At 34.3% G+C, this 25,289-nt stretch overlaps 1 long non-coding RNA gene across 1 annotated transcript; it reads left to right on the top strand.

The window, feature by feature from the left end:
• Positions 1–4,678: 4,678 nt before the first annotated feature.
• LOC127848691 (uncharacterized) lies at positions 4,679–6,279 on the top strand. Its single transcript, XR_008034645.1, has 3 exons — positions 4,679–5,075; positions 5,488–5,605; positions 5,948–6,279. It is a non-coding gene; the product is annotated as an uncharacterized LOC127848691 (long non-coding RNA).
• The last annotated feature ends 19,010 nt before the right edge of the window (positions 6,280–25,289 follow it).

A 25,289-nucleotide genomic window follows, 5' to 3' on the forward strand; every position in this document is an offset into this window, starting at 1 on the left:
TTCAGGGGGTTTTCTAGCTATTTTGGACAAGATGTCTGGTCAAATTGGGATTTTTTTAAATGAATAAAAGTGGCAACTTTAGGAATTATTTATTGTCAAAAAATAAAGTTGAGATCTAGATCGCGTTAAGAAATCATAATTTAGTGATAAGAGACTTCAATTTTAGAAAAAAAAAGATTTTTTTTTTTTGAAATTGGGCTTTTTGGGAAAATTTTGGTCAGATTCTTGGAAAAAAACGTGGAATTTTGCGATTGGGAAGCAGCCGAAAATTGGCTGTAATTTTAAGCACAAAAATTCACTGCTAACTTTTAAAAAATCTCTGTAACCACATGGATTAGAGCGTTGATATTTGGTAAGTGACATCAGATAGTGGTCCTCAGCAAATTATGTTCCCCATGTGCCAAAACTGATCAAACCACAGGAGTCTCATGGTTAGTTTAATATTTAATATAAACTGTATAAACAAAATAATGTTTTGCTCTTAATCCATTTGAAATAAATTACTCAGGTATGCTAACTAGTGGGATTTTGTTGTTTATAATTTGGTTTATTGAAGTTGTTACCTTTATGTAATGCTTTTCTGTGGTTAACAGGGGTGGCGAAATCTCAAAAAACTATACTTGTCCACGGACAACCATTTAGGAAATTTAACTTGTCCGTTGCTGAACTACACTTGTCCCTTAATGTTTTTATAAATTATAAACGCATTTATTGATTTATGTAAAACAATGTGGAATAAACCAAAATGAGTATGATTTGCTAGTTTTGTTTATAATTGTATTTCAATAGTACATTCATTATAGCAGTATATTATAAACCATATAAAGACTTTCTAAAACTTTTAATCTTGCAAGCTACTGTTATTAAAACATGTGTTGAACATAAGTACATGTACATCGTAATCTTAACAAATTAAACTAGTCCAATATGTTGACCTCATCAGACTGAGGCTCTGCGCCGCTACTGGTAGCAATTCGATTATCATCAACTGGTAACCATTGAAAATCTGTGAGCCAAGTTTCTTGAAAAGTTCTGGTGCGTTTACTTAGATCATATTTTTTATCATAATCTTTCTTAGTTTTTTTGGGAGGTGGACTGCTCAAAGCTTTAGGTTTCTGCTCCGTTGTTGAAGATAACAAAAATAAAATATGTTCCATTTTTACCATTAAAGTCGTCTTAAATAACAAGGTAGACCGTGTTTTGGTTATCTTACTTTGATACTTTTTATTTCCGTCTGATTGAAAAAATAAAGAAACCAGTCTGTACACTGTCTAACAGTCGGGCTTAATGTTTAAAATGCGGCATGCTCCTGGTCTCTTATAGAATAAGGGAGATCACTGCGCATGAGAGTGCCCATATTTTAGCTTGATTGCTCCGCAAATAGCACTGACAATAATCGCATGTCAACATCCGGTTTAGTAAAACTTAATTACGGCTTTAATACAATGTATTTTTTTGTATACCTGGACCCGACTTTTAAAAATCTTTTTGTCCACGGACAACTTAATTGAAAAAAATTAGTTGCCCAGACAAGCAAATGTACGACTCGGGCAACTCGGACATTTGATTTCGCCACCTCTGGTTAATCATAATTGTTACTGTTTTATTTTGTAAAATTGAATTTTTAGTTCGAAGACATTACCTGATTATTCAGACCTTTTTCAGCCGTATGTACCAGTCCTTTAAATGACCACATCTCGAAGCAAAATGGTAAAAAAAATCCATATTTGGGAAGACATGTCAAATGATTATTTGTCCCCTACCGGTGAAACCGAAGAGTGACTTATGGTGTGCGCTCTGTGTGTCTGTCAGTCTGTCACACTTTTCTGGATCATGTGATAACTTTAAAAGTTCTTCATATTTTTCATGAATCTTGAAATATGGCAATATGGAGATTATGTACGTCATTTCATTTTGTTCCTACGTCAAAATTCTGGTTGCTATGGCAACCTATAGATTAAAAATATTGCTGAAAACGGTGGATCCTGCGATAACTTTAAAAGTTCTTCATATGTTTTTCATAAATCTTGGATAGATATGGCAATATGGATAATATGCACATCATTTCATTTTGTTTCTACGTCAAGAATTCTGGTTTCTATGGCAAGAAATCAACTACAAATATTGCTGAAAATGGTGGATCCTGCGTAGGTAGAGGAGTTTTATTCCTTGGCAATAGTCTTGTTATATGAAGTATATAACTATAATTTATATGATGTTGTTTGTATCATTTGAATTTTTATAAAGAGTTGTATGAAAAATTTTTGTCCCAAATCAATAGATCTTCTGAGCAATAATTTTTTAATTTTGCAAGAAAACAACCTGTAATTCAAGCAAAATTTGTTCTCGTAAATTGTTGACAGCTGTTATACCATATTTGAAGAATAAGTATTGTCCACATAAGCAAGATGCTTTAGTATGATGACCGTGTTTCAATTGCTGTGTTCAAAAATACGTATCATCAATACTAAGTTGCTTTGAAAATGTAAACAAATTCAATGTTTATAGAAATTATCATATACAATTACAATGTCCTTTACAAAACCTAACCAATACCATGTTTTGAAATCCAACACACTTCATTTCTATTCTGACACTGTGTGCATGCAGTTCTCACCTTTTTGTTAATGGGGCAGGGGCCCTTTGCATTGCGGAAATCGCATTGTTTTGACAAATTTGAAGAATTGAACTTGTTTTTCTTGCCAACAAATACTTGAATATTGAGAATACCCCTGCGAAATGTTGTTTTGCAGTTCACGAATAATTCGTGAACAGTTCATGAACTGTTCGTGAACCGAGTTCATGAATAGTTCATGAATAGTCAGTGAACAGAAAATGAGTCACGTCTATGAAATGTTCTTGAAATTTTAGTTCATGAACTGTTCATGAACACTATTGGCATGAAGTGTTCATGAAATATTCTTGAAACCTAATGACATGAAGTGTTCATGAACTATTCTTGAACCATAATGACATGAAATGTTCATGAACTATTCTTGAACCCTTATGGCATGAACTGTTCATGAACTATTCATGAACACCAATGGTATGAAGTGTTCTTGAACAGTTCATGAACAACACAGTTCTTGAAAAGTTCTTTAGGGTTGTGCTGTTCATGGACAGTTCATGAACACTTTCCTTCTATTTTTCAATGGCTCATTTTCTGTTCACGAACTGTAAGTGAATAGTTCATGAACTAAAATTCTTCATGAGTTCATGAACTGAGGTCTTGCAAAGGTTATTATAAGTGTATTTGCAAACATGAGAGACTACAAACAATGTCATCAGCCACAGACTGCCAGGCTTAGCACAAAGACTAGTTTTCAAATTGTTTGTCAATGTCTTCAACACACTGCCATTTTCCTTTCTGGCGCATATTTGAGAATATTGAACACCATGCACTGCCTCCGGGTCCTTTCTGGTATGAGGAAAACTGTTCACATGTGCTCTAGGGAATAAAAATCATAAAAACGTCTATAGTAAAGAGTTATTTACATTCAAACTATTATAAAAGTGAATCTATAATCAATATACATTGGGATCTGACAACATGAAATGGACTGAAATGTCTGGTTTTGTTAGGCTACTGCATGGTGATTGGTCTGATTTTGTTCTGTAGGACATCTATCTGGGGTAAATTAAGCAAGACAAAAGTCATATTTAAAATTCATATGTATATCATAACATATTATATTGGCCCCAAAACTAAGATACTTCCCATAAGTGATTATTTTACGTAATAACGAACAAATACTAATTTAATGTACAGTTACTTAGTGCAAGCCCAGTACCTTGAAGACAGAATACACTGCAGTCTGTTTGAAGCTTTTTCCAGCATTTGGTTGTGGATGCCCACTCAAGTTGAATTTTGCCATATGGGGGACATTCATCACCCTGAAATCGGTCTGTTCATTACAATAAATTACATAAAAAAACTTAATTTATAAGCATCTGCATTGCATATGTTATGATTGACATAGCAGATTACTATTTATTGTAGTATTTGATTTCTTTCTTTTTTAAAGAAAACTAACCAGATTTGTTCTGGAAGCGAATTATTTCAGTTAAATATCTATTTTATTTGGCATGGCAGTTATTTTATTAGATAATGAAGACTTTGTACCACAGTCTGTCTTTAAAGCTTGTTTCATTATTGAACATAATGAGACTGTTGCACTGTGTACCACAAATAAATACATAATTTCCAGTAAACTGTTACATCACAGACTTATGGTATGAAGTACACAGGGTACAATTTACTCCTTAAAGATAATTCCATTTTATTTATAGCTAAGTAAATGATATAGACACCTTTTAGATTATTCTAATCACATCAGTTTAAAAATTACTTAACTACCAACTTATCACGGGGATTGTTTATCTAAATTTAAATTCCGAAGAGCACAAGCAAAACTTCAAAACATAATGATAAATATGTAATACCATGAAAATATATGACTCATGATTGCAATAGAAATTTGCGAGTTACAACATGTTTCATAATATTCTTAAAGTGTTTACCTGTTTGTTTGTCACTTTTTCCCAGTAGAACAGCGTATAGTAAACTCTGCAGACCACAATATTTGTTGACAAGAACGAATCACTGAACACGTTTAAATAAAATAACGCCATAACGTCACTTCCGATGTAGACCGGCATTTCCTGTCATCTATTTTTGCGACTTGTCAAAATGTCGATCCGTGACATACGCGGGCGTTTCCAGTAAGTTAAATTGAAATAAACAGTAATTTAGACCACGACTACACTTCGGGAGTTTATATAAACGCAGAGAAACAATGTATAGAGAAGAACGTATCCAGTGATCATAGTTTGAAGGCTAATTCACTAATTGAACTTTGTGTTTTGTTGGAGAAGTTACGGTTTTGAAAGACTGTGTTTAAGAGAAAGATTGATATAATTGTAATTGTTGATCATATTTATGTGACTGGAGTTAATGATAAAAGTCAACTATTGGACGGAAGTGCTGATAATTACAAAGAAAACTATTAGTGAAAATACTGTCGCGGTCGCCAGATTGTCCAATTCAGACGCTGATTGACAATTCAGATGGAAATGTAGGTTTTTCACTGATTTATGCTATTTTTAATGTATATCCCATTTTTCAATTAATAAATTAAATGTAGCATAAATGGTCAGTTTTGTATCCATTAGGAATAATACATGTATTTGGTATTAAATTTGGATGAAGAATGTTGTTTTCCCTTATTTATTAATCCAGTTTGAAAGTGTTCATCATATAAAATACTAGTAATGACATGCATTGTCACGAATGTCTGAATTAATAAAAGCAATGAATGACACTTACACACTATGGATTATATCACACTTACTATTAAACACGTCATTTGGTACTCCTATACAAGTGCTTGTTTATTTGACCTCGGTTTAGACTACAATTGTTTTGTTAAATATTAAACATGAAGAAAATGTCAATTATAGTAAACTATAGATGTCATTTCTTTCCAGAAAAAAGGCAAGGCGAGGATTGAATTATCGGGGGCAGTAACTGTGTAAAACCGTCGTAAAGGCATGTCAGTAGCTCAGGATACTTCATGGCATAAACTGGGTTTCGGCAGTCTAAAATGTAAGTTAATTGTAACAAACCCTTCATTTGAAGCAATAGATTGTCACTGAAGCAAAACTTTACATTTAATTTTATTAAAACAATTAAGGTATGTATGTCTGTCTGACCGTCTGTCAGTTTATTTTTAACTTTTAAACTTGTTAAGATATCAACTCCAAACTTCATGCATAAATAGTGCACACACATTACTACATATGTACAATAGCTGCATTTTATATGGATTTAATTCCCCTGTTCAGTTGTCCTTGTTTTACTGTCCTATATTTAGTTGTCAGGGGTGATATTTAGTACTCCTTCTGCAATGGTTCTAGTTTTATTATAAAGTCAAATAATTTATTTCAGCACACACATTCTTGATGTCCAAGCAAAAGTATGGAGGGCAGATAGTGAAGAAGGTCATGTCTCATCGTATCTGTGAAACATATCTGTGAAACGGGCCAGTGGCGGCCAAGAAACCAGACCAGCCAGGTTGCACGTGCACATGACTGTGTCCACAAGTTTACTGGAGTGTCAGTGGTGAGAAGGGACTCAAGGAGCTTATTGAAGAGGGCAAGCCTGTTGAGATTTTAGAGGGTGATGGATATAATAATATAGAAATTCACGTGAAAAGGAACATAAACCTTACTCTACAGAAATGTTTTGATAAAAATCATGTCAAGAACATTTTCATAATGAAGAACTCAGACTGTCAGCCCAGTTCTGCAAAAATCGACCATGAAAATCATGTTTATATTGTGTATATAATAATAAGTTTAATGATATTAATCAATATTCATTAATGAAGCTATTTTCCTTTTAACTGGTATGATTGAATGATTAAATATGCCATATGTCTTTATTTTGAATTGCTTTATTTCCCCTGTTACATGTTAAAGTCATACTCATTTTTATCAATTTTTGAACATTTGAACTCCTCAATATGCTCACATGTAAAAAGTTGCAAATTTAGTATGGTGTTTCTGGCAAATGTGGGTACCTATGATTGTGAGGCAGGAACTTTTCATTTTTACTGGTGACCCTTTTTAGTAATTCAGGCTAATGTATAGTTTTAATTATTTTTTCCGAATTTTTCGATCATGAACCCTTTTTGAATTCTTAGGATTCATGAAAAGTTCTTCATTAGTTCTTAAAAAAGGCAAAAATATTCAAAGTAAAGTAATTAAGAACTGATACGTTTTGAATTGTGTTGGTTGATTAACTAAAATAGATAATTTTTAGCAAGAATGATGTCTGGCTGAACTTGTGCAAATATTGTTGGTTGCCTGAAGTAAAAAAAAAGAAGCTTACAATTAGATGAAATGTACATGGTTATCATGTATAAAGAATGTAAAGATCAAGTATTTTAAGTAAAATAATAATAATCTTAAATTTTACTAACATTAATCAGTATGAAAATAAAGAACTTACAAGATTAGTATGCTAGACATTTCAATATTACTTTCAAAAATATGTATGAAACATCTCGCACAAAGGAATTCATAAATTATTCATGATGGATCCTTAAAGTCTGTCTCAGAAAAATCATTAGAAATACTTGTGCATGAAATGTTCATCACTAAGTATTTATGGTTAGATGAAGAACTGTTCATGAACTTTGAAATGTTCAACAATAATTCATAAACAGTTCCATGAACGTGTCTTAAGAACAGTTCATGTCCAAAAGTTCATGAACCAAGCTCAGGAACTTTTTCAGAACCGTTCATGAACAGTTCTTGATTGGCTTGAAGTGTTCATGAAATCATGAACAACATTTCGCCGGGATGTTTTAATGTACATTTTTTTATTCAATTGCAGACAATGAAGACATTCCACAAGAGTTAAGATTAAAAAGAAATGTTCTTGAAAAATGCATTAATAACACTATTTCTATTGCTTCTAGTGACTTACTGTTTTCATAAATAAGATATGTAGTACAAAAGTAACGTAAAAAGTTGGTTTATAAAAATTAAAAAAAATCGACAAGTTTAAACTTTTATTTTTATTTTTTTGTCGACTCTGTGATTTTTTGTTTTATTTTTATTGTTATTTCGACCCCCCGACCCTATTTTTCTAAAAAAAATCCCGTAAATCAATTTATTAAAAAATGTTGGCCTTACACATTCTCAAATAACATTTATTACCCTTTGTTGTTTTTGTATGATGAATCTTTTCAGGGCTATAAATCAGATACGATACTGGTTTCAACATGAAACTTCATGAATGTGTAGATATCAATATGGAGAATTGCCTTGCACAAGAGCCATAACCTTACACTTTCTCAAATAGTAGTTATTAGCCTTTGTTATTTTTGTAAGATATAACTTTTCAGGGCTTTTGTCTCAGATACGCTTTAAGATTTAAACAACTTCAACTTCATGGGTTTATACATATTAATGAGGAAAATTTCAATGCTGAAAAACAATTACCTATACATAATTATTTTGTTTAAGGATTATACTGTTTTTAGCTCATCTATTTTTTGAAAAAAAAAGCTATTGTCATCACCTGAGCTTGGCCCGGCGTCCACGTCTGCGTGGGCGTCGGCGTCTGCGTCGGCGTCAGGTTAAGTTTTGTGTTTAGGTCCTTTTTCTCATAAAGTATCAAAGCTATTGCATTCAAACTTGTTACACTTACTTACTATCATGAGGGGACTGGGCAGGCAAAGTTAGATAACTCTGGCTGGCATTTTGACAGAATTATGTGCCTTTTTTATGTCCCCCACTATAGTAGTGGGGGACATATTGTTTTCGCCTGTCTGTTGGTCTGTTGGTCTGTCTGTCTGTCTGTTTGCGCCAACTTTAACATTTTGCAATAACTTTTGCTATAGTGAAGATAGCAACTTCATATTTGGCATGCATGTGTATCTCATGAAGCTGCACATTTTGAGTGGTGAAAGGTCAAGGTCATCCTTCAAGGTCAGAGGTCAAATATATGTGGCCAAAATCGCTCATTTTATGAATACTTTTGCAATATTAAAGATAGCAACTTGATATTTGGCATGCATGTGTATCTCATGGAGCTGCACATTTTGAGTGGTGAAAGGTCAAGGTCAAGGTCATATTTCACAAGGTCAAGGTCATCCTACAAGGTCAAACATCATATAGGGGGACATTGTGTTGCACAAACGCATCTTGTTATACTTAGAAAATTGAAAATGTTGTTAAGTTTTGTGTTTAAGTCCACTTAATTCCTAAAGTATCAAAGCTATTGCTTTCATACTTGCAACACTTACTAACTATCATAAGGGGACTGTGCAGGCAAAGTTATGTAACTCTTACAGGCATTTGACAGAATTATGGCCCCTTTATACTTAGAAAATTGAAAATTTCGTTAAGTTTTGTGTTTTGGTCCACTTTACTCCTAAAGTATAATAGCTATTGCTTTCAGTCTTGGAACACTCACTAACTATCATAAGGGGACTGTGCAGGACAAGTTGCATAACTCTGGTTGGCATTTTGACGGAATTATGGCCCTATTTTGACTTAGTAACTTTGAATATTTAGTTAAATTTTGTGTTTAGATCCACTTAACTTCTAAAGTATCAAGGCTATTGCTTTCAAACTTCAAATACTCTATCATGAGAGTACTGTACAAGTTGAATTTGACCTTGACCTTTGAATGAGCTTGACTCTCAAGGTCAAATTATTAAATTTTGCTAAATTGCCATAACTTCTTTATTTATGATCATACTTTGACAAATCAACTCTTACCTTACATAACACAATAGACTCCACCCAAACCATCCCCCACGCCCCGCCCCAGATTTTTTTTTTTAAACATGTTTAAAAAAAACACAAATATTTATTTTTTTTTTTTTTTTTGAAAGACCGTCCAACCACAACCATCCCACCCAAGAATCCCCCCCACTTTTCCATGTTTTTCTTATTTTGGAAAGATAATGTAATACCGTACATTGGCGGCCATAAGTCTACCTCGACCTCGGCCATAAGTCGAGGGGTATAATGTGGCTAGAAAAACTTGGTTTTTTGCCTTGACTCTGCCATAAGTCGGGGGGTAAGTTTCCTCATTATCTCAGACATGTTTAAGTGACGTTTTTGTCATGGTTCTCAGGGCTTTTGTACCGGCAGTTGACATTTTTGGGATACTAATAATAAAGTTAAAGGTGCGGTTTATAGTCTGCTTCGATAGTGTACGCATCTTCAGCCGACTTCGACATTAACCCCCCGATCACTGGGATTTAAGTGGTCCGTTTACATATGGCGCTGAAGGCAGCCACGGCACATTGGCTTATTTCCCTCACAGGTACCCATTTATACACCAATAATAAGAATATTAAATAAAACATTCAACATTTCAATAATTTATTATCATGAAATATATATTTTATTGTTCAAAATCATAATAACATATCATTCATTATATAGAACATATATATTTATTTCACAAATCAAAATGAAACTACCGGTACATAACATAATCACTTACATTTTACAGTTCACTTAAAATCCTTCAAAGTCACTCTCACTCGAACAACACGACGTTTCGGACCCATAGGTCCATCTATAATTCTATCCTTTGACTTAAGCCAGTCACGCACAAGTTTTCACTGACCCAAAACTCACGTTCAGCAGCAGTTATTTGAGGTTTCAGCAAATTCTATCACACAACTCTTGAAGAAAATATCGTAAGCAACACGATTTCGTTTTGGCATCTTGTCTCAGTTTTATCACAAATAGATAAGAGTTACTTAGCAGATAATCCAAAGTAATTGTGCATTTAATATGTCCTAAACTTTTTAATAATCCAGGGTGAGTGCGTAATTTTATTATAATCAAACAATGAATGAAAACTTTACTCAGATAAGATCAGTTTATTTACGAAACGATTTTGGGTTAATTGTGGGACAGTTGTGAATAAGTCAACGAAACCACACCTTTCATCCAACAAAAAATATACCCTGTGATGTTGAACAATAACAATTGGTTAAGGGCGTATCCAACGATCAAGTCATTATTTTTGATTGGTCAGGAGTAGTTTGTAACAGAACCGTTGTGCATATAATTATCGGATAACTATTTTAGGCGTGAAGCAATAAAGACAAATGACTGCACTTTACACTTTGATCTTAGCCAAAAGGCAGAAAAGCGATAATTGGTGGCATAAAGACAGCTGCACCTGTTGATAGTTTGTATTTACACGGATAAACTTTAAAGGGGTACAAGTGTCAGCGGCTCGATTTATCAATTATTCTTAGTAGACAACGGACAATGTGTCAATACAACTAAATGCTATGTATAATTTTCGCCACTTTACCGTATGTAACAAATATTTAATATTTACAAAGTTATTTTTACATTATTGTTTTTATTTGGACTTATTACGAAGATTAATGAATTAAAAACCAATGTAAACAGAAGTTTTTTGTTATCGGCGGACATTTTAAGTAAAAGACCAGTCGGCCATACCGTAAACAGTCATATCATTCCTCCACTCTGGAATTTTTTACTTTAAAAAAAAAAACGGCCCAGAAATATGGATTTTTATCTTTTTTTATTAAGTACCTCACCCATAAGTCGAGTTGACTTTTAAGGTCAATTTTGGGAGCGTTTTTAGGTCGACTTATGGCCTCGAATGTACGGTAAATGACCACACACACACACACACTATACACCCCTCTCCATCCCTAACCCTTTCCCCTTTTTATGCTCCCCCAAAATTTTTGAGGGGCGCATACAGTCACCGCTTCGTCTGTCCGTGCGTGTGTCCGTCCGTTCTCACGAATGATACATTGTGCAACTTTTTTTATGCCTAGATATACATTGTGTGTCTTAATTTCATTGTGCGACTAGTCGCACAATACATTTGCCCAATGTTCGTCAAAATGTGTCTTGTGCAACTTTAAACCTATCTGGAGAAGTCGCACAACGTTTTTGTCCAAAATGTGTCCAAAGGATGTCCATGTAAAACTGTCTATGCGATGGACGAGACCGTAACTTTTATTTTTGCAAGTGTCTGTGAAAGTTTGAGCGTCTATATTTGAGGCAATCAGAAGCCTGTTTATAAAAAAGACGAGCCAATGAACACCAGGCTTTCTAATCGACGCATGCGCGTGCACCTGCGTTCTCCCGTGTGATGGACATGTGGCTTTTGTGTGTAGTGAGACTGTTTTAAACGTCGCAGAAACCAACATAACGGATTTATATTTTATAGAACCATATGTGAGGTAAGTTTCGTATGTTTTCTTTCTATATGTATAATCCATTTAGATGTTTTCTTTTTGTGAATGACTTATGGCACCCAGTTTAAGCAATGAAAACAGGAATAAATAAGGCCATTTTGAAATGTTTTATTGGCCACACAGTGATCGGGAAATGCAATATTTAATTTGTGTCTCATTTTTTTTTACATCCAATATGCCATAAGCACAACTAATTTTAAAAGAGTAAACGCACATTGATTTCAATAGTTGTTAATAATTTCGCTGTTTTTTCACGCGCACCTGCTCGTCGTTAGGAACGTTAAAAAGACGCCGCAATTTGTTTGTAAACAACTTTGCTGCAGCAAATTTTTTTTATATGGAAAAACAGTAAAGCGGCGTTGTGGGGCAGCAGCCACCATAATGAGATTTTAATTAGATTAGACAAACTGTAAATGCCGAACTGGTCAAACCCGAATGCCAAAGTGGCATTTAATTACGATGCCGAAGTATTCAGGTGCCGAAGAAACTAGCTATCTGTCAATTGTAACCATTACCAGTGTGTCTTAAAATGTGGCTTTTCCAGGGAAACCATGTGTTGGCTGACTATATGTTTAAGTTTTACATCTTACGAGCAAATAAATGTGTATTGCTCAAGCAAAAACGTTGATCATTACACTGTTTTCAGTGAAACATATTATAGGATGTTCTTATTTCCTTTTAAAGATGCATTGGCGATTATAAAGATTGCATAAAATGTGAAGTTGGATATCTTTTATTTGAACAACATTAATTGAACATAAAGCTAAAACAATTTCCACGTTTTCTTGAAAACAATGTTAAATACCCCTACATTAGGGCCCCCGTCCCTTGAAATGTTATTAGGGTCGTGTAATGATTTCTAGGTTCAGTTTAAATCTGGGTAAAGTTTGTCACCTGATGAACTATTAAAAAATTATGAGCTTATAAAACAAGAGGAACAGAACTGTTTTGTTTCCTATGACAGTGTTCATTTTGTTTTTATGTGAGTAGCTGGTGCAGTGCTGCTATATAATTTGCAGTTGAAAGTTATTACTTAAATAAATATACATATAAATATAAATTTTACATTCAACACAAACACACAATGTACTTGCATGAACATTTTGTTTGTAAATAATCTGAGGTAAATGCATGGCCTTTTTTCAGCCAAATTTACAGCCTTGATGGTCGACCAATGCAAATACTAGAAGAGAAAATATTATAGTTATTGTGTTTATAAAATGTTTAACTTTTATTGGAATATTCAATGCTGATCTAAGTTCTGTGCATTTTCACACTATGATCAATGTGAAAATTTAAGATGGTGCAAATTGATAAATAAAAGACTGAGTGAACTGTAATTTTTCCTAAGGATATAAAATTAACAGTTGGAAAGTAAAGCAGTCTTGTTGCTTTCTACAAATCAACATGTGTGGATAATACCACAGGATTGCAAATACGAACAATTCTTTCAAACTACTGATATTGAGCTGATTTTTAGCTCGGCTGTTTTTGGAGAAATACCGAGGTATTGTCACAGCCAGCTCTTCGTCCGCCGTCTGCCGTCCGCGTCGTGCTAAAACCTTGACATTTGTCTCTAAAGTCAAAGTGCTTCAACCTACAACTTTGAAACTTCATTTGTAGGTGCACCTTGAGGAGTTCTACACGCAACACCCATTTTTGTGGTCACTAGGTCAGAGGTCAAGGTCACTGTGACTTCTAAAAAAACAATTCTGACAATCTTTTATTCAAAACTGCACCCGCAGCTGAGCGTTGGCACCCGTTATGCGGTGCTGTTGTTTTAATTCCAGTGGTATGGGTAGTTTTACATTCTCTTGAAAAACGCCCTGAAATACTTTTATTGTGGGATTGTTTATTCGTTATGTATTTGGTTTGTGCGTTTGGGTAGAGCCACCAACCTTCAGTAACTTCCCAAATTTTAGGGTTACAAGGAGTGTCCCGCTGAGACTTCAAAAATGTGACCCAACTCTGATAAAGAAGACCCATTTTGATAGAAGATTTTTTTTAAAGCAGACCCATTTGTATACAACACTGTTGAGAAAGTGATCCCATTTCAATACACGAATTTTGATAAACTGGACCCATTTCAGTACTAGAATTTGATAAAGTGGTCACATTTCATTCTAGAATTTTAATCTCTATCATATCAATATTGTATACTTATTGGATTATGCAAATATTGATGTTGTTTTGATATATTATAAAGAGCGTCCTTAAGTATGACTGGAAATAAAAAAAAATTTAATTTGCTTTCAAAGCCTGTGATCACGATTTCATGATTCCACACATAATCAAAATTTTCTACAAAAAATATATACAGTACAGCCAAAGCGGCACAAACATAAACCGCGGCTACGCCACGGCCAGATTATTAGTACGTGGCGGCCAAATCGTGTGTTGACGCGTCGTATCGCCGTGGCACTCGGCATCGATCCGCGCAACGACGCCGAGTCTGTATTAACCTCGCATACACGCGGAGTAAATCCGCCGCATCCGTACGCAGCAGATCAACTGAAAAGATATCCACCTACATGTACATACATGTATGTGTAGCGTAGAATTAATTCTGCGCAACTGTTAATGTTTCGTTCGATTATCATTATTAAATTTGTAATCCGAAACACACTTCCGAATTTTAATGCTGACGCGACATTTGGCAAATTCTAGCTTCATATAAACAGTGCTAAAGTATCCTTTGTTTCATAAAAAGCGCGCAAAAATTATGCAGACATGTAGAAAGTCGTTTGGAAAGTTTGGGTGTATTTTGTGTTGTATAAATACATGAACATCACGTCAGGCGTAAATCGCGTGTTCAGTGGGAAAAAAAACGCCCCGATTAGACGTTTTTTCATCATCTCTATAAATAGTAAAAAATGCCAAAATGTGTTTGATACTAAAGGAAATATGTTTGTGTATTGTAAATATTTACCAGCATTTGCTTCAAAACTGGAATATACGGGATAATCGGGTAATTAGTAGCGATATAAATTATATAATATGAACAAAATAAAACGTGTTTATATAAGCATATTCAAACAATAGTTATAATAAGCTGATAATTATCAAAACAACAAATACGTCATCACCGTCTTGATTATGGATGTGGCTTCAAACTGCTAATTTTCTCAGCTTAAATCTAATAGCAAAATCAACATGCAATTAATTTATAAATCCACCATATGCTGGAGCCTTGACCACTTGTATCTGCGAAAACATAATTACGTGACCTTGTTTATGTGTGAAATACATACACTACCGCAGGGTTCGACACTAAGGCACGTCCGACAGACATTGTCTAGTAAGATCGGTGGTCGGGCTAGTCAAACTGCGGGCTAGCTTAATTGTCCGACTGATCGTACACAAAAAAATCTATACTGATTCATATAACTATAACTGAATGCTGTGAAAACCTTTATTTTTTAATGTGTAAAATTGCTCTAGTATCCGTTATTTACATTAAAACAAAACTGGTGTATTTAAATAAACGCGGAGCATTCGCATGATTCATTGCTATTTTTAGACGCAAAGAAGAGCTTCCTGCAGATATTGCTTGTTTAGATTGGTCAAGTTGTCATAAATATTAATGATTTTCTGCAGTGTCGTAAAACTGTAGAGCATGATTTTACGACTTCTATCGAAAATCGGTATCGTCAATGTAAACATTTTTGCGTAGCAGACAAGAGAATGTAATTTAAAGAATGTCTTTGTTCAAGTTCAGATTTTCGTCCGACAAATCAGTTAATAAAAAAGAATCCGACGCTTAAACTGACACGAAACGTAAATATGAAGAAACACGAAAATGTCAATTTTATCCTAGATGGAAAATCGAGTCAGTTCCCATGGATTGAATTTGACGGAGTAAAGCAAAAAATTAATGGTTTATTTTATTGTTTTACTCTATGCATAAAAAAAATCTGGTGTTCACTTATTATTTACTGATAAATCCTGATTAAACAGTTACATGACACAATTGTGTTCATTAACTATGTCATTTGTGGTCTAGTAGACATCAGGTTCGGGCTAGTACATTTTAAGAGGAGCTGGTCCGATGGTCTTGCGGTAAAAAAAGTTAATGTCGAACCCTGTACGGGCGGGAAACAAACTTAATTGGCCAGACACATTAACTATGCTTACATGTATATGCTAATACAATCCGCACACAATAAATTTATTATGATTTTAATTATAATTATAACTGTTCTTTCAAAATTTGTTAACTACATGTAACTAAATGTTTTTTAAAGATATTTTATTTCATGATGTGCATCGACTCGGCATCATGTCGCGGATCGGGGCATGCCTCGCCGGACAGATGCGAAGTTTCGCGGCGAAATGCGACTTGCCGCCGCATACTGACGACTTCAATGACTGACGCGGCATCGACTCGTTTTACCTTGCCGCCGCGTATCGCGAAATACGTTTGTTCCGCTTTGGCTTTACTGTAATTATCCATGATGTCACCATGGCAGAGTATTATTTCGTGTACACATGTAGCATAAAGTCGGTTATTTTGACAGTCGTCAAATTCCAACACAATTTTCATAAATCATTTGCAGTAACTGCACTTTTCCCGTCACTTTTAGATTATGTAACGATTTCGTCACTTAATTATGGCGTATGTTAATATATGACGTCACAGTATCATCTTGTTCAATCAAGCAACATATAAAAACAGTCATGTTTCTGCATGATCTTTCTCGCTACTGATTGATACCCATTTATGTACAAGAATGACATTTATCATTCCCATTTTGATACTGATACTTTCAAATCTATATGCATTTATATACAAGCAAATTTCTGATTTCATTACCCATATCTATACTAACATGCTCAAAACCATACCCATATTTATAATTTAGTCGAAAAACACACCCCCAAAAATCGGCACACCTCTGTATACCGTATATAGGAAGTTAACCCCCCGGGTCTGGAGTGCACCTAATTACGTTCAGAGTTATTCATTATTCAAAGATTGAAGGGAGGTACATAGGAGTTGGCTTTAGATTGTCCGTGTTAAGTTTCCAAAATATAAATTGGCGTCTGATATTATTTTTCACTTATACTTGATTTCAACAATAACTCACTTGATGATCAGTACAGTTACACACGTTATGGACATGACAGTTACTTAGATTATTAAAATTAAAGTCACACAATTTATGGACATGACAGTCACTTAGGTTATGGACGTTAAAGTCACACGTCACACCTGCGTTATGGACATGACAGTTACCCAGTTTAATAAAATTAAAGTCACAAAATTTATGGACATTACAGTCACTTAGGTTATGGACGTTAAAGTCATACAAGTTATAGACATAACAGTTACTTAGTTTAATAAAATGTAAGTCACACAATTTATGGACATGACAGTCACTTAGATTATGGACAATTAAGTCACACAACTTATGGACATTACAGTGACACAACTTACGGTAATTACAGTTACTTAAATTATTTACATTAAAGTCACACAATTTATGGACATGACAGTCCCTTAGGTTATGGACAATTAAGTCACACAACTTACGGACATTACAGTGACACAACTTACGGTCATTACAGTTACTTAGATTATTAACATTAAAGTCACACAATTTATGGACATGACAGTAACTTAGATTATGGACGTTAAAGTCACACAAATTATGGACATGCCAGTTACATAGTTTACTACAATTAAAGTCCCACAATTTATGGTCATGACAGCCACTTAGGTTATGGACAATTAAGTCACACAACTTACAGACATTACAGTCACACAAGTTAGGGACATGTCAGTTACTAAGTTTATTAATATTAAAGTCACACAATTTATGGACATGACAGTCCCTTAGGTTATGGACAATTAAGTCACACAACTTACGGACATTACAGTGACACAACTTACGGTCATTACAGTTACTTAGATTATTAACATTAAAGTCACACAATTTATGGACATGACAGTCACTTAGGTTATGGACGTTAAAGTCACACAAATTATGGACATGCCAGTTACATATTTTAATAAAATTAAAGTCCCACAATTTATGGACATGACAGCCACTTAGGTTATGGACAATTAAGTCACACAACTTACGGACATTACAGTCACACAAGTTAGGGACATGTCAGTTACTTAGTTTATTAATATTAAAGTTACACAATTTATGGACACGACAGTCACTTAGGTTATGGATGTTTAAGTCACACAAGTTATGGACATGACAGTTTCATAGTTTAAAAATTAAAGTCACGCAATTTATGGACATGACAGTCACTTATGTTATGGACAAATAAGTCACACAACTTATGGACATGACAGTCACACAAGTTATGGACATTCCAGTTAATTAGATTATTAATATTAAAGTCACGCAATTTATGGACATGACAGTCACTTATGTTATGGACAATTAAGTCACAACTTACGGACATGACAGTCACACAAGTTATTGACATGACAGTTACTTAGATTATTGACATTAAAGTCTCACAATTTATGGACTTGGCAGTCACTAAGGTTATGGACAGTTAAGTCACATACATTTTGGACATTATAGTCACACAAGTTATGGACATGACAGTTGCTAGATTGTTATTAAAGACACATTAGCAATAGGGATAAAAAATGCACTAGTGATGTAGTTCATATACACAAATCATGCCTATTAATGACACAAAAAGTCATATAATCAAATATAAAAACAAATATATTTCAGTGGCTTTACAGAAACAACCAAAGAACTTGGAGGCCTTCTTAAATGATGGAGAGTTTGCACTGAAGGAGGGGTTCTTAAAGGTATAAAAACATAAACTTTTGTTGATACATTAATATTTCTGTTACTTGCCTTTTAAATATGTTCAGTTTTACAAACTGACTAAACTAAATGGAAAATCCACAACATTTACTGCAAAGTAACACGTTTTTAAACTATTCATTTTTCTTTGATTTCAATTCAAAATGTGTGTACAAACATATTAACAATTTTGGCTTTACCTATACACATAATGTTTGTGTATGTAATTATTTTCACCTTTTTGATTTTATAATTCATAAGTCTGCACATCATTGACCGAAATGCTGGCATTTTATTATTTTTTGTTAATGATTTTATCCCTTCAAATCAGGATGTAGGTCAAGATACATCACCCACAGCCAGTAAATAGGTGTGCTCATCATCAGGTCAAGATACATCGCCCACAGCTGGTCAAGAGGTGTGCTCATCAGGAGGTCAAGATTCATCACCCACAGCCAGTCAAGAGGTTCGGTCTTCAGCACGTAAAGAAACATCACCCACACTCAGTCAAGAGGTTTGGCCATCAGAACGTCAAGATACATTACCCACAGCCAGTCAAGAGGTTTGCTCATTGGCAGGTCAAGATACATCACCCACAGCTAGTCAAGAGGTTTGGCCATCAGCACATAAAGATACATCCCCTACAGGTTTGCTCATCAGAACGTCAAGATACATCACACACAGTCAGTTAGGAGGTGAACCTTAGGAAACAACTGCAACATTGAGCCAGGTAAAGATTATATCTCGTACTTTGTGGGTTTGGAACTCATTTAAATTTAACAGTGGATTATTATGCTCGGATCGAAGGATCTGGGGTATATTGTATTTCGCCTGTCTGTCTGTCATTCTGTTGAAAACTTTAACCTTGGTTAAACTTTTGCAATAATGAATAACTTGTAATATTGAAGATAACAACTTGATCAAATATATGGCTTCAAAGGGTCGTTGAAACTTTAACCTTGGTCATATCTTTTTAAATATTGAAGATGGCAACTTGATATATGGCATGCATGTGTATCTCATAGAGCTGCACATTTTGAGTGATGAAAGGTCAAGGTCATCCTTCCAGGTCAAATGTCAAATATATGGCCTCAAAGGGACGCAATAGGGTTCATTGTGTTTCTGACAAACACATCTTTTGTTTATTTAATTTTTTTAAGCACAATACACAATTTCTTAGACTTATGAATGCAGGAACTTTTCTTTTAAGCCAGAATGACTTTTCACCTTCCCATATTAAATGAATTACACAATAACAAGCCTTCTTATCAGCCCAAAAAGTAATGAGAACCAAAGTGCAGTTCATTAAACAATGATTGATGATTGCAATTTCTGATCATAATATTATTTACAGGTGATAAACTTGAAACCAAACAAGCTACAATGGCTGTGTAGCCACCTGGGTCATACAACGAGAGTGCGCTTGGACCACTACAGGCAAATGTCTGGCTTCATTGAAAGAGTCAAAATCAGCAAAGTATTGCTGATGCAAGACATGGACCTTACAGAAAAGTTTGTAGGAAAGAGCCTTGATGAAATTTGGAGCATTCCTTTTGAAGGTATTTTTGATGATTTTTAGCTCTGCTGTTTTCGGAGAAAACCCAAGTTATTGTCACAGCCACTCGTTGTTCGGCGTCTGCTGTCTACCGTCCGCCTGGTGCTAAAACCTTGACAATTTGCTCTTTTATCAAAGTGCTTCCACCTACAACTTTAAAACTTCATATTTAGATGCACCTTGCTGAGTTTTACATGCCACACCCATTTTTGGGTCACAAGGTCAAAGGTCAAGGTCACTGTGACCTTCAAAAAAAATAATCTGACAAGCTTTCATTTATTCAATACTGCATCCGCAGCCGAGCGTTGCACCCGTTATGCGGTGATCTTGTTTTAATCAATTATAATTAAATTAGATTCAGTGTTCTAATGGTATAAAAATTATAAACTAAAAGCACATTTAACTATTTAATATAATGATTGAATAATACAAGTTTTGTAAGTACCAGATTTAGCAGTTAAATGCAAAATGTTAATGTTTTTCTAGGACAACACATGTATGTGTATATTTTTCTTTCATAAATGTCTTATATCTAATATATATATATACATTTTCTTAGCACTGATTTTGACTATTTGTTGATGATAAAGTGATTTGATATTGGTCTCAACTGTTATTTTTCCGAGGGCAGTCGTATTCGCCCAAGGCAGAGGGCCAATAAGACTGACCCGAGGACAAATAACAGGGCCAATATCAAATACTTACTTATTAATGATGTTATTTAAATATCTACATGTATGTATAACATTTCACATTTACTTTCTTATTTAATACTAGAATAGATTTAGACTGACTTAAAACAAAATGGCATTTCCCGGAGTTTCTTGCTGAAATCTATATTATTGTTTGGACCTACCTTATCAGCCAATCAAATTATTAAATTTGCAGGCTGTATATCTATATCCCTTTTCAAACCATAGTGGCCCTGCTATAATGTAGACTGTTGTTTAATTGTACATGGCAGATGCTTGGTAATGTTTTGGAAATTTATGCTGAACAAGCTCATCTGAGAAGACCAAAATAGCAGAATCCTCGGTGTCCTTTTGATTTAATTATCGCCACTGTAGTGTGTGTTGTCAGAAATAAGGACTATACATTTTGTAATAAGTTTTGAATTAGTGTTGCTTGCTTATATTTGAATAATATTCTTTGTAACTTTTTCAGAAGCATGGACGAAGATGACCACACTATATCAAATGGGGATGAAGAGGAATTTGAGGGAAAGAGAAAAAGGAAGCCCCCCCAAAAAGGCTGCAAACGTCAGAAATTCACAGAGGTAGAAACGGAGGAAATAAAAACTTACTTTAGTGAATATCTAAAAAGTGGAATTTGTCCGCGGAAACAGCAGGTTGAAGATGCCAAACAGAAAAGTCGTAAGAAAACTGGACAAATATGGAAAAGGTCAAACGACAAGATAATTAAGAAAATTAGTGCAATGAATCATAAGAAAAAATAAAAGCATGTTGTTTACTACCGGTACTCGGATGGAACATTATAAGAATACCTTCGAGGGACATTGAAAAGTTCATGCAACAGTGACTTGGCAAATATGGGTGATGTTTGTATGCAAGTGGTAATTTTTGTGTGTGCATTTTATTTGTTGAATTGAAACTTTACTATGTATATTTCTAAAGGTGAAAAAGAATCTGGTATATTATCAAACGTTAAAAATGCTAATACAAAAGCTTAGATACAATATTTTCCTTTTTGCTTCATCGATGCTTTTGGAATGTACCTTATTTATTTTCTTATATACCTGCTTTCAGTTTACAAATAATTTAAGTAAAGTTTAAGGTATATAATTAAAACACATGTTATGAACATAAGGTCACAAATGAATTTTAGAAGCAAGCTCTATTTGTTACTACTTAGGAAGAAACATTTTTCCAAATAGATTCTTTTTTCTCCTGTGGTTTTTCTTAGATTTACAACTTTTGTTATTTAAAAAAAAAGAGATTGTGTGTCCTTTCCAAAAGTTGCTTATAATATGTAACTTAAGCTGCCATATGTATGGTCCAAACTTGAAGAAAATGTTTTGGCAAGACCAATATGGAATCTGGGCCATGTGGGTCCAAAAGCTAGAATGTGTGCAAAAATTTACAAAAATAATTGTAAATATGCTTGAAGACACATTTTTGATCCATTTTTTTTTCAAGATAATATCAAGTTTGACAAATCTTGAGGAAACTTTGTAAGAGTTGTCTAGACATTTTTAGTTTGAAATTGTTAGTTCAAAATACATTTGCACACACCCTAAGCATGTTTTTTTGCTATACAGTTACTGGTTTGTAATATTTTAAAAGGACGAGGCAGTTGAATAAAACACTGACAATTAGTTTTTTCTGATGGGAATGTTTACCAGTATGATTGGAATAATTTTTGTCATGCCGCTGGGATTAAGCTCGATATAGTTGCCACAATTGCACTTGCGTGTCTGTATATACGTTGGTTTAGGTTTTGGGTCAGGATTGCTTGTCCAGAATGTATCGCCCTTATGCATTGACACTTTGTTTTTAAATAACTTGGCATAATTGTTAAACACCATGAGCCGGTGTGCAACACGAAAGATCCAGGTCTCTAGCTCAAAGGTCAAGGTCACACTTCAAATATCGTCAAATATAGATCCGTTGTATGGGTTCTGCGAGTTTGACAGTCCCACTACACAAAAAAAAACACATGTCCAACACACGGGTGTACGTTAATGCGGCGATTAGAAACCCTGGTGTCCATTGGCTCGTCGTTTTCATAAACAGGCTTCTGATTGCCTCAGATATAGTCGCTCAAGTCGATATAAGAGTTCAAAGGTCAAAAATTAGCATTATACACCTTGTCCGGTCTGTATCTCCCTTATGCATTGACACTTTTTTAAAAATAACTTGTCATAATTGTTCAACACTATGAGCCGGTGTGCAACACGAAAGATGCAGGTCTCAAGCTCAAAGGTCAAGGTCACACTTCAAATATTGTCAAATATAAATCTGTTGTATGGGTTCTGCGAGTTTGAAAGTCCCACTACACAAAAAGCCACATGTCCAACACGCGGGTGTACGCACATGCGTCGATTAGAAAGCTTGGTGTTCATTGGCTCGTCATTATCATAAACAGGCTTCTGATTGCCTCAGATATATTCGCTCAAGTCGATATAAGAGTTCAAAGGTCAAAATTTAACATTATACACCTTGTCCGGTCTGTATTTCCCTTATGCACTGACACTTTTTAAAAAATAACTTTGCATAATTGTTAAAACACCATGAGCCGGTGTGCATCACGAAAGATCCAGGTTTCTAGCTCAAAGGTCAAGGTCACACTTCAAATATCGTCAAATATAAATCCGTTGCATGGGTTCTGCAAGTTTGACAGTCCCACTACACAAAAAGCCACATGGTCCAACACGCGGGTGTACGCGCATGTGTCTGTTAGAAAGCCTTGTGGTCATTGGCTTGTTGTTTTCATAAACAGGCTTCTGATTGCCTCAGATATAGTTGCTCAAGTCGATATAAGAGTTCAAAGGTCAAAAATTAGCATTATACACCTTGTCCGGTCTGTATCTCCCTTATGCATTGACACTTTTTTTAAACAAATATTTCTTGTTGGTTTTTGTCAGTTTTTTTTAATTATAAATTGTGTCTGTGTGCAAACAGGATACCAACTTTGCTTTATTGACACTGTGCTGGACAGGCATCTAGTTCTAAAGTTCATGTCATGTGTGTGTATAGGTAAATGGAGATATATTTTATACATATTAACTGTCTAAACATGTTGTAAATAGGATTTATACCGAGTCTGTAGAAGAAATACGACATTCAATTTCAATATTTGTTTGACTTTCCCTAGGTGTTGTTTAGCTCAGCTTTTCAAAGAAAATGAGAGCTATTGTACCCACCACGGCATTTGCTGTGGTCAAATTTTTATAAATCACAAATAACTTTCGGAAAATGTTATTTGTATTTGTCAATGTTAGTTTTTCATTACAAAAGCTTAAATTACAAAACTTCAATGTACTGAAAAGTAAGTGTAATCTGAGATTATACTCTGTAATAACTTGAACATATTGAAAATTAACATGTGATCTGAGCAAATATGTGACAAGTATTTAGAAAGGTTGACCAGCGCTGTCTTCTGGCAGCCCTCGTTTTTAATTGTTTTATTTTGTTCCATTTTGTTCTACTGCAGTAAAATCCATTTGCAAACATAGTTAAATCTGATATTTACTAATCTTTACACTCTTCCTACAGAGACGGATATTTTAGTTTAAGAATAAGGTCATTTTTTTTTTCAGTAACAATTTCATTATATCTTCCTTTGATGACCCACAATAATTGATATTAGGTTCATATTAGTGACATCCCACAACCATTTTGTTAATCTTATGCTATTAAAGTTTGTCCAGTATGCCTGCATTTTGTCATTTACTGGTTTGCGACATTGTTTTGAATAGACCAATGATGCACATTACTTTTGAGCATTTATCTTGCAGGCAAAATATCCACTATATGTCTTTACATACACCTCTGAAAAATAAAAAATGTGTAGTTTTAAGTCATGTTGTGTAAATGTACCTGAATGTATGTTGAATTGGTGGGTAACCATGGTCTTGGTGTGTGATGCTTTACCGGGTATGTGGTTTTATATGGCTGAAGTGAGAAAGAGAAGAAATTACATTATAAAATGTTGCCATTTTTAATGTGTGAATCCAGTTAGTTGTGGTTAAGCGCAATTTGATGCACAATGCGGATCATTTCATTTATAATATTTTTGAACATTATAAAGGAAATTTATGTCAATATTCCTTTTGCTTAAGTTTTGGGGAAAGTGATTACAATGGTTGAAATTTTCTACATTCAAAGAATAGGTGTTGTATTGTTTCTTTAGAGCACTAGCATAGATTGCAAATACTTGATTGTATTAGTTTACATTTATAAAAGTAGGCATTCGTGACAGTTATTTGATACGATATGTTTTTATTAAACATTTCTAATATATGTGTCATGTTGGTACATGTATTTGTGTTAAATACATAGTTTTCCAGTGGAGTTGTAACTCTTTATTTGACATAATATGTTCCAGCAATTTATTTGGGTGAAAAGACACGCAGTGATATAGACACAGAAGTCTGAAAAACACACAATGTATCATTCGTTAGAAACAAAAATGAAAAGACCCACA

The sequence above is a fragment of the Dreissena polymorpha genome, chromosome 10, assembly GCF_020536995.1.
Source record: "Dreissena polymorpha isolate Duluth1 chromosome 10, UMN_Dpol_1.0, whole genome shotgun sequence".
NCBI classification, from domain to species: Eukaryota; Metazoa; Mollusca; class Bivalvia; order Myida; family Dreissenidae; genus Dreissena; species Dreissena polymorpha.